Source organism: Scyliorhinus torazame, chromosome 8 (genome assembly GCF_047496885.1).
Source record: "Scyliorhinus torazame isolate Kashiwa2021f chromosome 8, sScyTor2.1, whole genome shotgun sequence".
Lineage (NCBI taxonomy): Eukaryota > Metazoa > Chordata > Chondrichthyes > Carcharhiniformes > Scyliorhinidae > Scyliorhinus > Scyliorhinus torazame.
In genome coordinates this window covers 64,946,514-64,961,177 of record NC_092714.1, presented here as the reverse complement: position 1 = coordinate 64,961,177, position 14,664 = coordinate 64,946,514, and the positions used below count along the sequence as shown (strand labels likewise).

The window sequence follows — 14,664 nt, the reverse complement described above, 5'->3', positions numbered from 1 at the left end:
AGGGATGTCCACAGAGACCAGGCCAGTGGCGGACCTACATTTTTGGGGCCCTGAAGCTTAAACTGTTATGTTGCCTTCGCAACCAACAACGAGGTCTGGGTAACCACTCTTATTTTCTTCAATGTGTTTGTTCCATGACAGATCACCGCAACTTAAAAAAAAATTGAACCACTACATCTCAGATTTTGATTAAAATTGCAGTACTGGATTAACTCAAAATCACTGGTGTGAATAAAAAATTCCTATGCCTTATAGTTTTCGAGTTACAGGGGGATGAAAGTTAGGGAAATGTTATATACATGCATGATGCATCATAGAATGATGAAATAAAACATAGAAAAGACCACAGTCAATACAATCTTTTATTTTAGACACCTATGAGAATACATACTACATGAAGCACATTTTACAAAATACTCTTTTTTCTGTTTTTTCTAGCAACATATTCACATACAGTTTTGTCATATGAGAGCTTCCTTGCAATGTCATTTTCTAGAGACAATATGCATAAAGAATTTAAGCGCTCTTCAGTCATGGTAGACCAATATTTGTTCTTTATAAAGGATAGCTTTGAAAAATTCCTTTTTGCCTCACAGCACGTGATAGGCATTGTCAAGTACAGCCTAAGCGCAGTAGTAATATTGGGGAACACTTCAATTAGGTGTTGCTCACAAATAAGCTGAAGAACTTCTGCGCATTGCATTTTAGATAGTGTGTTTTCTTCTGTGTTCTGGGATTTCCTAAGGTGCAAATATTCTTTGAACTGATAACACTCGTTTACTAATTTGTGGTCAATATCATCTTTGTAATACGATATTATAAGTTTAATACTGTCCTAATCAATTTCAGAATTGTTCACCAATTCTGAGAGGAACTTGAACCTTTTCACAATCTGCTCATATGGGTTAATCCTCTTGCGTAACTGGATTATCAAGCAGTCATAGAGTTGATATAGAACATCTATCATAAATTTGTCAGCTAATCTCAAAGAATCAATAACACTTGTTCCATCTGAAAATTTCCTTGTAACAATGCGTTTGGAAGCATCAGAATAACTTGAGGTGATATCTTCACACAAACCTTTTGCTTCTGATTCATAGTGTGCAATCCTATCGGCTGAATTTTCTCTGAGTTCTTTAACAAACGAAAGTAAAGATGATAGCAGAAGATAACCTTCAAATACATCAAAACCAGGGGTTTGGAGTTTCTTACTTGTTTTGTTGAAACGCTCCAGCACTTCTTCCCAAACAACTGTTAAAATAGCATATTCCAGCTTTACCAACTTGTGGTATAAATTCTTTGCATCTCGTTTACATTCAGGCTTCTCTTCTGAGTCTTCAAAAATATGTTTTGAGAGTTTGTAAAATAACCATATATCCATTTTTAATTGCCCGGACTGCTTCATAGAGTGCAGACCATCTAGTTACACTTAAGCTCTTTAGAGAAAAATGTAGATTGCCCTGTGTGTTTAAAATCCCCCATTTTCGTGGAGATCCAGAAAAGAAAACATACAGCTCCTGCAAAATGCCAAAATAGTCAACAACTTCAGGTACAGTAGACACTGCCTTTTCTCCAACAAGGTTAAGTGAATGGACTGCACATGGTACATAGTCTGCGTACCTGTTAATGTTTTTAAAGAGTGCTTGCAGCCCTTTCTCAGAGCCCTTCATGTTAGATGCATTATCGTAGGACTGACCACGGATATTTTCAAGTGAAAGCTTATGTTCACCCAGGACTTGTTGTATTTTGTTGAACAAGGTCGTGGATGAATAGTTTTCTATCAGTAAAAATGTTAAAAATCGCTCATGGGGTTTTCCATTATAGCAGTATCGAACCACAATTACCAGTTGGTCAATATGTGTCAGGTCAGGCATAGAGTCAACAATAATAGAGTAGTATTTGGTGTCTAGGTTGTTGATTTGATTCACAATTTCATCTTGCACATGTTTTCCCATGATTTCTATCAATTCTTCATACACGGGATTGGATAGGTAAGTAGCATTTACTTTTTCATTTTTACATTTCTCGAGATGTTCATGTAAAAATGGGTCGAATTCTGCAATAAGTTCAATGGCCCCCATGAAGTTTCCATTATTTGGTGAGCCCCACCTCTCCTCATGACCTCTAAATGCCAAACCTCTTTCACTTAAAAACTTTATAACAGCTACAACTCTTTTCAGTACTTCAAAATAGTACTGTATGGTTTTTCTCATCTGTTCTTCAAGTTGCTGATCCACAGTATTTTTATTTGACTTTCTTGTTATCCAACACAACATCGCCCTCTTATGTTCCATGCTGTCTTCATGATTGTCCAGAGTTCTGAGTACATTCATCCAGTCAGAAAACCCACCTGTTGTAAGTGATGTTTGGCATTTAGAAAAGAGTTTGGAAACAAAACAGTATATACAGTCTTTGCTCTTTGAGTAAACTAACCAGGATCTCATCACAGTCTGGCCATTTTTCAATCTTTTTTCAAAATATTTGTTTGAGAAACTTCTGTTTTGCTCCTTGTAAACCCTGCTTGATTCGGTATATACATCATCTGGTTTTTTACTTTGAAAAAAACCTATGTCTTGCATTAAACAATTCTGTATGAAGTCATTATCAACTGTTACGGGACAGTTTTCGAGGTCACTGTATTCTTTGAAATCACTGAATTTGCTTCCTGTTTCATGCTTCTGCTCGTTCCGCGGTACTTTCATGTTGACCACTGTGATCGTCATCTGTATCAAAAGCGTCAACAGTGGGTTGAAAATTGCTCGAAAGAGCTCCCACCTTTTCTGCACTATCACTGGCTTCAATGGTGTTTGCTTGGCTTGTTTCAACTGTAGGTGTTGACAAACTTGACATTGCAAAATAGTTTGTTAGTTTTTGACATTTAGAAATTTCGTCAGATCGTTTTTCATTGAGTTTGCGTTTTAGGTATCCACTTAAGTACTTTTGTGAACTCATTGTTATTCTTCGAGGGTCTTGACCTCTGTTAAAAAGGGAAAACAATTACATTAGCCACAGCAGAACAGCCAACTTACCGTGACACTCCATCTTTACAACATCTGTGCTACTGACTCTCAAACTTTGGGATTGTTGAAATATATACAACAAAATATTAATCAATTTGAGTCGTGTGACTATTGTCACATGCTTTGAAAGGAAAACATTTTAGGTCTACTTTCTGAGAAAGATTTTAAAAAAGTTCCCTTCTCAGAAAGTAAAGCGCCATTTTTAAAGATTTATAATAAATAAGCTAAATAGGCTAAACTAGGCTATGTTCAAGCTAGCCTCCACTAGGCTAGACTAAGTTAGGCACAACTAGGCCACCAAAACTCATAGGCTAAGGTCATGTAACACAATTTTACCATTATTTGAACACTTTTCATAATGAACACCTGTAATTTAACACAAATTCACCCTTTTATTACTTTTTCATAAATACTTGTAATATAGTATTAGCCTAGGCTGTGCGGTCGTAGCCTACCTTCCGTTCGCCTCTTCATAAATACAATAGGCTTAGGCTAATCTAACACTATTTCACCTTTATTACTTACCTTACTTTTCTAAATATAACATTTATTTTTGAGTAGGGGTAATTAAAATATTGTATCCTTATGAACACTTTATTGAAAAAAATTCTTGTCTAGATCGCGATCACGAGTGCTATCACATTGAAAATTCACTTTAGCATTGTGATTGCCTTTTCAACGGCTCTCCTTTTTTGCTATGACACGTCATCTACTGTTTGTATTTCTGTCATAAATGTTAATAGTGTTTTAAATTATTTATAATTATTTTATATGAAATATATTTAGAATGAAACATCCTTAATTTGAACATATTTTCGTTTACGGCTAGCCTACATGATACTTTAATAACCTTTTAATTTTTATTTTAACTATTATTTTGTATTGAATTACACTATATTATTAATATTATTATTTTTAAAAAACCCCATCTCATACAGTAGACCCAAAACTTTTAAGCAATGTGGACTAAAGCCGCTTCTGGGGCCCCTCCAGGATTAGGGGCCCTGAAGCTTAAGCTTCATTAGTTTCATAGTAGATCCGCCCCTGGACCAGGCGATGGTCAGCGCAGCAGGGTGTGCTTAACAAGCCTGTCCAGTTCTGAAACAGCCACAGTTAGACAGGTTATATTTGCAATGACTGTCCGGGGCCAATAATCAATCCTTCCCAGTCATTCCCCTCTTCCCATTTGGAGCGAAAGCAGCAGCACTCAGTCCTGGCCATTCCTAACATTCCCTACATCTGGCTGGGATCACCCAGAGACTCCCCTGGTGACATTTGTATCCAGGCTGAAGAAAATGTGCAGACGCTAAGAAACATTGGATGCCTGCAAACTAAAAAAAAAAATTAATTGCGAGTAAAGGTTAATTTTGAAAACAACTCGCTCTCATACTACTTTCTTCCTTAAAGCTTTAAGGTTTAGGCTGTCATTGTTGACGTGCTATCTCATTCTGCTTTACATTGCCTGTGAAGCACATTATCACATTAAAGGCACCACCTATAAAAATATGTAAAAGCTACATTGCAGGAACTTTACCGATTTACCTGGGAAACTGTGGTGGTACTAATTACACTGGATAAGGGTTAACACTGACCTATTTCAGGCTGCAGATTATTTCACATCCGCGCAGAGAGGCTTCAGGTGCACATGAAAGTTGGAATAGCAGAATAAATCGGGAGTCAAATCCCAGTTTTCTAAACACCCCCCCCCCCCCCCCCCCCCCCGCCTCTTCCTTCGTTAGCTCGAAGAGCACGAGGATATTCTGGCAGCAGGTACAGTACCAGTGCTGGTGTAACGCCACATTTAATCAGCACGCTCGTACCTTGTGAAAAATGTAGGACTTTTTATTAATGTTAGGAGAAAGCTGAGCTCCCTCATCCCGCCGGAGCCGGGAGCAACACCCTTTATATTCAAGCTCACACTCACTTCAGTGTAGTCCCAGCAACTGGCAGCAAATCTAGGGGAAGCTGTGGAATGCAAATCTCCACCTGTAGAGAGGCATTGTTCATTTGTTGCATCGTGTGAATGGCCGTGAGGCCTGGCTCAGGGGATTTTCCCGCCCTTCTTCCCAGCGGCATCTTCCGGCCCCGCCGCAGCGGCTGGATTCAATGGGAAATCCCATGGACAGAACGGAAGATCCCGCCGCCAAGAAGTACACCACGGGAGGGGTGGAAAATCCTCCCACACACACTCAGAACTCCCTCCTTGGGTGGGTAATGAGTGGACATTGCAGGTGGGAGCATATACGTGTAACAAAAAAAGACCTGCGAAGTGGCAGGAAGGGGCAAAGTGGAAATGTCACAGGGCTAATAATCCAGAGACTCAGAATCCCACCGTGGCAGATGGTGAAATTTAAATTCAATTATGAATCAGTAACAGATGTTGAAAATACAGATGTAATGCTAAACTACCACCTGATAGCTTGAGTTCTCCCTCCACAGAAGCTGCCTGACCAACTGAGTGTTTCCAGCAGTTTCTGTTTTTATTTCAGATTTCCAGGTTTTGCATTTGTTTTCAAAATAATATTTTATTCATAAAGTACCTGAAAGGAACATTACCAAGCATTTCAAATTAGTGTAATGATATCTCCAATCTCTAGAGATCTGAAGTGCTTCGACACAGTAAGGAGAACATTACAAGCATTCCAATATTTTTGTTAGAGTACAATGCTGTTCAAATTATATACATAGTTCATGGCCGGGATTCTCCGATCCCGCGCCGGGTCGGAGAACCGCCGCTCCGACATCGGGCTGCCGATTCTCTGGCAACCGGAGAATTGGCGGCAATCGCGCCCGCGCGGTCGCTGCTGCGCTGGTCACCACGGCGATTCTCTGTGCTCAACTGGCCGGGTGTCCGCCGAGTTCCGTCGAGTCCCGCCGGCGTGGGTTACGTATGGTCCCACCCGGCGGGACCTCGGAGTTCTGGCTACGGGGTCCGTCCTAGTGGGGGGGCAGGGGGATTCGACTCCGGGCGGGGGACCCACGGTGGCCAGGCCCGCGATCGGGACCTACCGATCAGCGGGCGGGCTCATTCCAGGGGGGGCCTTTGTTCCTCCGCGCCGGGCCCCTATAGGGGCCTGTGCGGAGACCACAACCCACGCGCATGCACGGACCTGCGCCGGCCGTGGCACGCATATGTGCACCCGCGCCGGCCATGTCGCGCCGGCTTTCGAGCGCACAGCACTCCGGCACTGTACTAGCCCCCGAAGAAGGGGTGAATGCCTGGGCCTGGAGGCCCGTTGATGCCAGTATCGCTCACGCCAGTTTTGACGGCAGCGTCATCACTTGGCTGGGATTTCGGAGAATCCCGGCCCATGTTGCGTTCTTGATGTGCTTCAACACAGTTACATTTACTATATGCAGTCAAGATAAAGCTTGCAGTTTGTGGGGTTTTACATGGTTACTAGCTCCTCAGTGCACATTGGCAGAAAGGATTTCGGATTTCGGTTTATTGTCACAGAACAAAGTATTGTTCTGCGTACAGCCCAGGCGGATTGTTCCATACATGAAAAAAACATAGGACATACGATAAATACACAATGTAAATACACAGACATCGGGTGAAGCATACGGAGTATAGTGCTACAACAGTAGAGAAGATGCGTAGAGAGATCAGTTACGTCCATAAGAAGGTCATTCTGGAGTCTGGTAACAGCAGGGAAGAAGCTGTTTTTGAATCTGTTAGTGCGTGTTCCCAGACTTTTGCATCTCCTGCCCGATGGAAGAAGTTAGAAGAGTGAATAAGCCGGGTGGGAGGGGCCTTTGATTATGCTGCTTTCCCAAGGCAGCGAGAGGTGTAGACAGAGTCAATGGATGAGAGGTGAGTTTGTGTGATGGACTGGGCGGTGCCATACCAGGCTGTGATGCAGCCAGATAGGAAGCATTCTATAGTGCATCTGTAAAAGTCGGGCTGCCGATTCTCTGGCAACCGGAGAATTGGCGGCAATCGCGCCCGCGCGGTCGCTGCTGCGCTGGTCACCACGGTTAATGTGGACTTGCACTGTGGCCCTTCCCCATCGCTCCTTGGTGGCGGCTGCCCCAAATTTGAGCGTGTCCCTCAGACCTTGGAATGTGCCAGTCTACAACACTGGTTCGAGAATAATCTTTTCCTCCTGTATCAGGTTCCACATGAACATTGATTACACCCAGCTCTAGCCCAGTGCCACCTCTCTCCACCCCTCTACTGTTTTATTTATTTGTCAGGCTACTTGTCTGGCATCCTATATTAGATGAGCAGAAATTTCCTCCAGCAGGAAAACCAAAGTCATTGTCTTTGGTTCTTGCCACAAATTCCATTGCCTGGCCTTTGACTGAATCCTTCACCTAAGCAACTGGCTGAGTCTTAACTGGACTCTTCCAGCCAAGATGCCATATTTGACACCAAGTTAAGCGCCTAACCCCTTACAAACATCACCACCAAGACTGTAATTTCACCTCTGTGATACAATCCAACTCCCGTACCACCTCAGTGCCTCTGCTGCTGAAAGCCCCATCTATGTCTTTGCTACCTCTAGACTCGACAATTCCAAAGCACTGGCTGGCTTTAAATCTTCCACCATCTTTACATTTAAACTCATCCAAAACTCTGCTGCCAGTTTCCTAACTCACAGCAAATTTCTTTCAACCAACACCCCTGTGCTCACTCACGTACATTGGTTCCCGGTTAAGCAACACCACAATATCCTTGCCTTCAAATCTCTCCATGGCCTTGTCCCTCCCTATATCTGTTACCTCCTCCAGCCATACACTCTTCATAGACTTATTGAATTTTACAGTGCAGAAGGAGGCTGTTCGGCCCATCGAGTCTGCACCGGCCCTTGGAAACAGCATCTGAGATATTTGTCCACCTCCAATTCTGGAATCTTATGGACACCTATTTTAATTGTTCCACCATTGGTGGCCCGGCCTTCAGCTGCCAAGGCCCTTAGATCTAGAATTCTCTCCTGGAACCTTCCTATCTCTCCACCTTTACCTTCTTGTCTCTCCGCCTATTTCCTCATTTAACATGCTCGTTGAAACCTACCTCTCTGATTAAGCTTTTGGTGAGCATCCTACTATCTGCTTAAGAGGCTCAGTGTCAAATTTTGTTTGCCAATGCTCCTGGAAGTACCTGGAGACATTTTCCTTTGTGTAAAGCATGATATAAATTCAAATTGCTATTGTCATTCTCCTTCTTTGAATTAACTGCTTTGCAGTGACATAAATGTGGCACCATAAACATTTGGAGTTTGTTTCCCTGTTGTAGCAATGGTATTGTAACTTTTGCCACTTGACCATTATTTTTTTAATTAAAAATATGTTTTATTAAAGTTTTCAGACACAATTTTTTCCCTTACAAATCAACAAAAATGGTAGCATGATACCTGCTATATAACATTGTTTAAATAATATAGTAAACTAACCAAATAACACAAAGTAATGCTCCCCCCACCCCCTCTCCCCATCTAGAACACAAACAATTTACCAAAACATATGTGTGTGGTTCGCCGGGCTTCCCCCGCACCTCCCACACTTGTCCTCCACTCCGAAGAACCTGCTCAACCTTGCTCCCGTTATGTGTGCTCTATGCAGCACCTTGAATTGGATCAGGCTAAGCCTGGCACACGAGGAAGAGGAATTTACCCTGCTTAGGGCATCAGCCCACAAACCCTCCTCAATCTCCTCCCCGAGCTCTTCTTCCCATTTTCCATTCAGTTCGTCCACCAGCTCCTCCCCCTCTTCTCTCATCTCCCGGTATATCTCGGACACTTTGCCCTCCCCGACCCACCCCCCCGAAAGCACCCTGTCCTGGATCCCTTGTGTCGTGAGCAGCGGAAATTCTCTCACCAGTTGTCTCGTGAACCCTCTCACCTGCATATACCTAAAGGTATTTCCCAGGGGCAGCTCATACTTTTCCTCAAGTGCTCCCAAACTCGCAAACGTCCCATCTATAAATAAGTCCCCCACTCTCCTGATTCCTGCCCGGTACCAGCTCTGGAATCCTCCGTCCAGCCTCCCTGGGGCAAACCTATGGTTGTTCCTGATCGGGGACCACACCGAGGCTCCCAGCACACCCCTCTGTCGCCTCCATTGCCCCCAGATACTTAATGTTGTCGCCACCACTGGGTTCATGGTAAACTTTTTCGGGGAGAGCGGTAATGGCGCCGTCACCAGCGCCTTCAAGCTCGTCCCTTTGAAGTACTTCATCTCCAACCTTTTCCACGCCGCTCCCTCTCCCTCTATCATCCATTTACGAATCATCGCCACGTTGGCGGCCCAATAGTAGTCGCCCCCTTGACCATTATTTTGTATGAAATTGAATATCATTAAGTTCTTAATTCCTCACAATGGGTCAGATTTTGCAGTCAGTGATGCTGCTGCTCAATTCAGTGACAGTCACTTGCAAAGTTTTGAAAGGCTTTCGAGTGCAGTCTACCTCAAATCATATATGTCTGTTCCAGAGCAATGCCCTCTACAGGACATTTGTAACATGTGTGAGCAGCAAAAGAAATGGTGAGGTGATCAGATTGATGATTCCTCACTCAGACATGAGAGTCCATACCTGGAAATATAAAGCAGATTGGATTTCGATGATGTAAAGAAAGTGAAACAAATGTCAGGGAAATTACAGGTGGAATTGAGGGAAAAGGACACAAGAAACGGACAGAAAAGTAAAACAACATAAACAGCATATTTTAAAATCCCAATTTAATTTTCTTCTGGTGGAATGAAACTCCCCATTTGTAAAATTATTTTTGTGGGTCAGGGAGGTTGTTCATCAGTAATCATCACTTACCACACACTATTAAAATCTCACATACTACTGAATGCACCAGCTGTAAATTTCAGATGCTTTTAGATCATTTAAGACAAGGAATGTAACAGCACAACTGAGGATCAGGGTATCTCCGACAGTAACTTCGGGCTTTCTTATTTTAGCTGCGCAAGTGTGGATTCCAAAATTTGTGATCTAATTTATTCTGGATTATCGATGAGTGCTGATGGCCTGATCATCATTTGAATACAAAATATGGGATTTCCTTTTGCTTGTCTCAATGGACAGACTTTGAAGGTGTTAGGCTGTTTGAATTATCTTTTTGTGATTTTGAGTATTGATGAGTATGTGTTGAGCAGAAACATAATTCAAGCTTCTCTCACTCACAAATCACTCGGAATAGGGACAGATGGACCATTCAGCTCCATTTCCACTCCACTTTGCTGAGTCAGTTTGGATTCTGATTTCAGTTTTACACTGTCAGCTGAGTACTGGTATGAAGCTTAAATTGTTTTGGAGGTATTGTTTTTGCATACGGTTAAAGTGAAGGAAAGAGGTCACCTGGAATCTCCATCTCACATTTTGAGAAGAGAGAATTGGTCCTTGCTCCAAAATCTGTTCTGTAGTTCCAGACTCCATCCCTTTTCTTGGCAACAGGTCTGGGACTAAGACAAACTGGTCACAACCTCGGCAACATATTTGACCCTAAGATGAGATTCTAATCACATATTCACACTATCATTAAGACTGCCTATTTCCACCTCTGTAACGCCGCCCAACTTGTTCCCCGTCTCAGATCATCTACTTCATTCATGCCATCATTACTTTTAGTCTTTCCCATTCCAACCCTTTCCTGACTGATTTTCCACAATCTACCCTCCATAAATTTGAGGTCATCCAAAACTCTACTACCTGTGTATTAACTCGCACCAATTTCAGTCCACAAATGACCCCTGCGCCCACTGACCTACTTCACTATCCAATCAAGCAACATCTTTTAAATTCTCATCCTGTCTTTAAATCCCTTTATGACCACACCTATCTCTCTAATCTTCTCCAGTCCCACAAACCTCTGAATGACCTGCTCTCCTCCAACTCTGGCCTCTTGTACATCCCTGGGTTGCCTCAGCCCAATGCACTGAAATTGATACCCTTTGTCTCTCTACCACATTTCCCCCCCTTTATGACACACTCCTTAAAACCTATCTATTCAATTAAGCGTTTGCTTATCAGACCTAATGGGCTCAATTCTCCCATCCCCTCGCCGCGTGTTTCTCGGTGGCGCGAGGCAGCATGCTGCTCGCTGGTGGAGGAGTCTCTGTTCCTGCCACTGTCAATGGGATTTCCCATTGAAGACACCCCACACCACCGGAAACCCAGGGGCGGGAGTGTGCTGTCAGCGGGACCAAAGACTCCCGCTGCCAGCGAATGCCCCTGGAATTCCGGCCAATATCTTCTTATGTGGTGCAGTGCCATACTTGGTTTTATGGTGCTCCAGTATACCGCCTTCAGCATTCTATTATGTTAAAGGTGTGATCTAAATATAACTTATTGTTTTTAAATATATGCCTGCACATTGGTTTCATTTATGCTACAACCAGTATGAAACCAGATGGTGTGAGAGTAGTAACTTGAGGTGATTGCACAGTTCATCCAGGATTTGATGTGCCATCAAGTTAATGACCTTACTGCCTAGTTACACGGCAGACTTTTGGATACACTTGTATTAAAGTTCTATGTTAACAGCAACTTCAGGACTGTGTATGTTTCTACATATTCATTTTGCTTCCTCACATCGTTGGTTTTGTTAACTTCTCTAAGTTTTGTTTATGTCATCACCATTCCACGTTTAACCAAAAACTTTTGAGTGGAATGAAAGAAACAATATTAGATGGCAAAGTTGTTCCTCATTGATCTTAACTTGTTCATCTTTGAAGTGAATCTTGGTTGTTATACTGCTTCTCTGTATGAGTTTCTATATTTGAACACTACATTGATTGGACTTTAAAAGTGAATCGATAGTTCCGTGCAGACGTTTTAATTTTTTTGATAAGCTAAAAGTAACCCCCATCTTTTAAGCATTAATGACATATTGAAAACACTATTAGATTTGTGTTTCTCCATAGCTCGTTGCTAACAACGGAGTTACAGTTACGAAATATAGATCCAGATGTCCTACAAAACTCTACATGCATTCCAAGACTGTACAGATGCTGTTGAAAGAAAACTGTACAGCAGTTTTTAATAACCTTTTGAATTTGGAACCTTTCTGCTTATATAGATCTGTCATAATAGGTTGTGATAGAAACCTTTTTCTAATCTATTGTTCAGGGATGGATTCTAATGTGCTGAAAATGATTTGAAATAACCAGCACCGAATGTGCTGAAGTGTATTTCTAGTGATTATAGAGACATCTGAAAGAACAATTTAACTGTTTCATATCTTTAAATATCTAGTAATTGATGTATGGTACGCAGAATATTTCTACAACATACGAGCTGGTATTAATTTAGTACCAATCAGATGATGCCTATGCCTATGCCAGATAGTGTGCTATGTTGCAGCCCAGGGGCTGGTTTAGCACACTGGGCTAAATAGCTGGCTTTTAAAGCAAACCAAGGCAGCTTCACGGTTCAATTCCCGTAGCAGCCTCTCCGAATAGGCGACTAGGGGCTTTTCACAGTAACTTCATTTGAAGCCTACTTGTGACAATAAGCAATTTTTTATTTTCATTTCAAGTTACCCTGCACCCACATCTTAAAAATGGTAATATTTCTCAAACCAGTTTGTACCTGAAATGAAACCCTCGAGTTATTTTACTCTCATTGGGTGAGCTTCAAGAATTATCGGCTAGACTGCTGGGTGGAACATAATTATTTTACTGGGTGGGGTTGAACTTTTATGTACTGATCTCTCCTCACAAAATACACAGTTCTACTCTCAGACATTTATGGTTCCAGATTGATTGTATGGACATAAATCCCCCCCTGTCCACCTCAACCAGATATTATAGCGATGGAAAATAAGTGGTGGATATTCAATAGGGTGAAACTGTGGGAGAAAATGCTACCAATCGAAAAGAGAATGATGAATATCATTAATAGAGATTTGCTTTGAGCAGCCAAGTCAACAGTTGAAGTATTTAAGTAATGTCCAATATCTGTAGTATTAAGATGGAAAAATTCCATGAGTATCTTTATTTTTCCATTCTCTGCTCTGGAAAGAACACATTTTGACTCGCTGCATTAATCAAAGTTTTATTCTTGGGGAGTTGTGTTTTCATGCGTTCAAGACAGCTGTCAGTCAGCATTTTATTATTGTGTTCATTTCTATAACCTTGTTCAGTTTCTTCATTCCTTGGAAAACATTTGTCGAGTGCACATTTCACTGATTAAAATATTAGGCAGCATCATGTACTCAACTAAATTAGAAAGCTTTGTGCATAAAAATTGCCACATTAAAGGAGGAAAGCAAAAATGTATTATCGACCTGAAATAAATTATTTGGTTCAAAAGAAAAAGGAATTAATTTTGAGAAATGTTGCATTGCCCCCTGATAAATAATTGGCTTAAAGATTCCTTCAAAATACGTTGCTCGCTAAATTTAGATAAGCGATTTCTTAAAAAAAAATGTGTTGTCTTTTTTCAACCAAGGGTTGTTTGTAAATTCTTTAGCCTGAATTAATTGAGTTGTTCTGCAGGCTTCTAAAAAAGTCACAGGACCTTTACTTTCCATTCAGAGAGCAGGGGCGTCATTCTCCGACCCCCCGCCGGGTCGGAGAATGGCCGTTGGCCGCCATGAATCCCGCCCCCGCCGAAGTCTCACAGGAGATTGGGCGGGGGCGGGAATCGGGCCGCGCCGGTTGGCGGGACCCCCCCCGCTCAATTCTCCGGCCCGGATGGGCCGAAGTCCCGCCCAGAAATTGCCTGTCCCGCCGGTGTAAATCAAACCTGGTATTTACCGGCGGGACCAGGCGGCGTGGGCGGGCTCCGGGGTCCTGGGGGGGTGCGCGGGGCGATCTGACCCAGGGGGGTGCCCCCACGGTGGCCTGGCCCGCAATCGGGGCCCACCGATCCGCGAGCGGGCCTGTGCCGTGGGGGCACTCTTTCCCTTCCGCCTCCGCCACGGCCTCCACCATGGCGGAGGCGGAAGAGACTCTCCCCACTGCGCATGCGCGGGAAACTGTCGGCGCCCGCTGACGCTCCCGCGGGAAACTGTCAGCGGCCGCTGACGTCCCGCGCATGCGCTGCATTTCCGCGCCAGCTGGCGGGGCAACAAACGCCATTTCCGCCAGCTGGCGGGGCAGAAATCCCTCCGGCGTCGGCCTAGCCCCTCAATGTTGGGGCTAGGCCGCAAAAGATGCGGAGCATTCCGCACCTTTGGGCCGGCGCGATGCCCGTCTGATTGGCGCCGTTTCTGGCGCCAGTCGGCGGACATCGCGCCGTTGGTGGAGAATTTCGCCCCAGAAGTGTGGGGCGGGATTCTCCATGAACTGGCGGGGCGGGCAACTCCGGCGCAAAGGAGTGGCGTGAACCACTCCGGCGTCGGGTCGCCCCGAAGGTGCGGAATCTCCACACCTTCAGGGGCTAGACCGGCGCCGCAGTGGTTTGCGCCACGCCAGCCGGCGCGGAAGGGGTTTGGCGCCACGTAAACTGGCACCGAAGGTTCTCCGCCGGCTGGCGCGAGTTGGCGCATGCGCGGGAGCACCAGCGTGTGCTGGCGTCATCCCAGCGCATGCGCAGGGGGGGTTAATCTCTGCTCCAGCCATCGCCGACTGTTATACCAGCCAGTGTGGAGGAATAGAGTGCCCCCACGGCACAGGCCCGCCCGCGGATCGGTGAGCTCCGATCATGGGCCAGGTCACCATGGGGGCACCTCCCCAGGGCCAGATC

The 14,664-nt window shown here is 44.0% G+C and overlaps 1 protein-coding gene across 1 annotated transcript in view; it reads left to right on the top strand.

Annotated features, from left to right (window-relative positions):
• tbx15 (T-box transcription factor 15) overlaps window positions 1–14,664 on the top strand; it is a 150,289-nt gene that overhangs the window by 84,438 nt on the left and 51,187 nt on the right. The window lies entirely within an intron of this gene.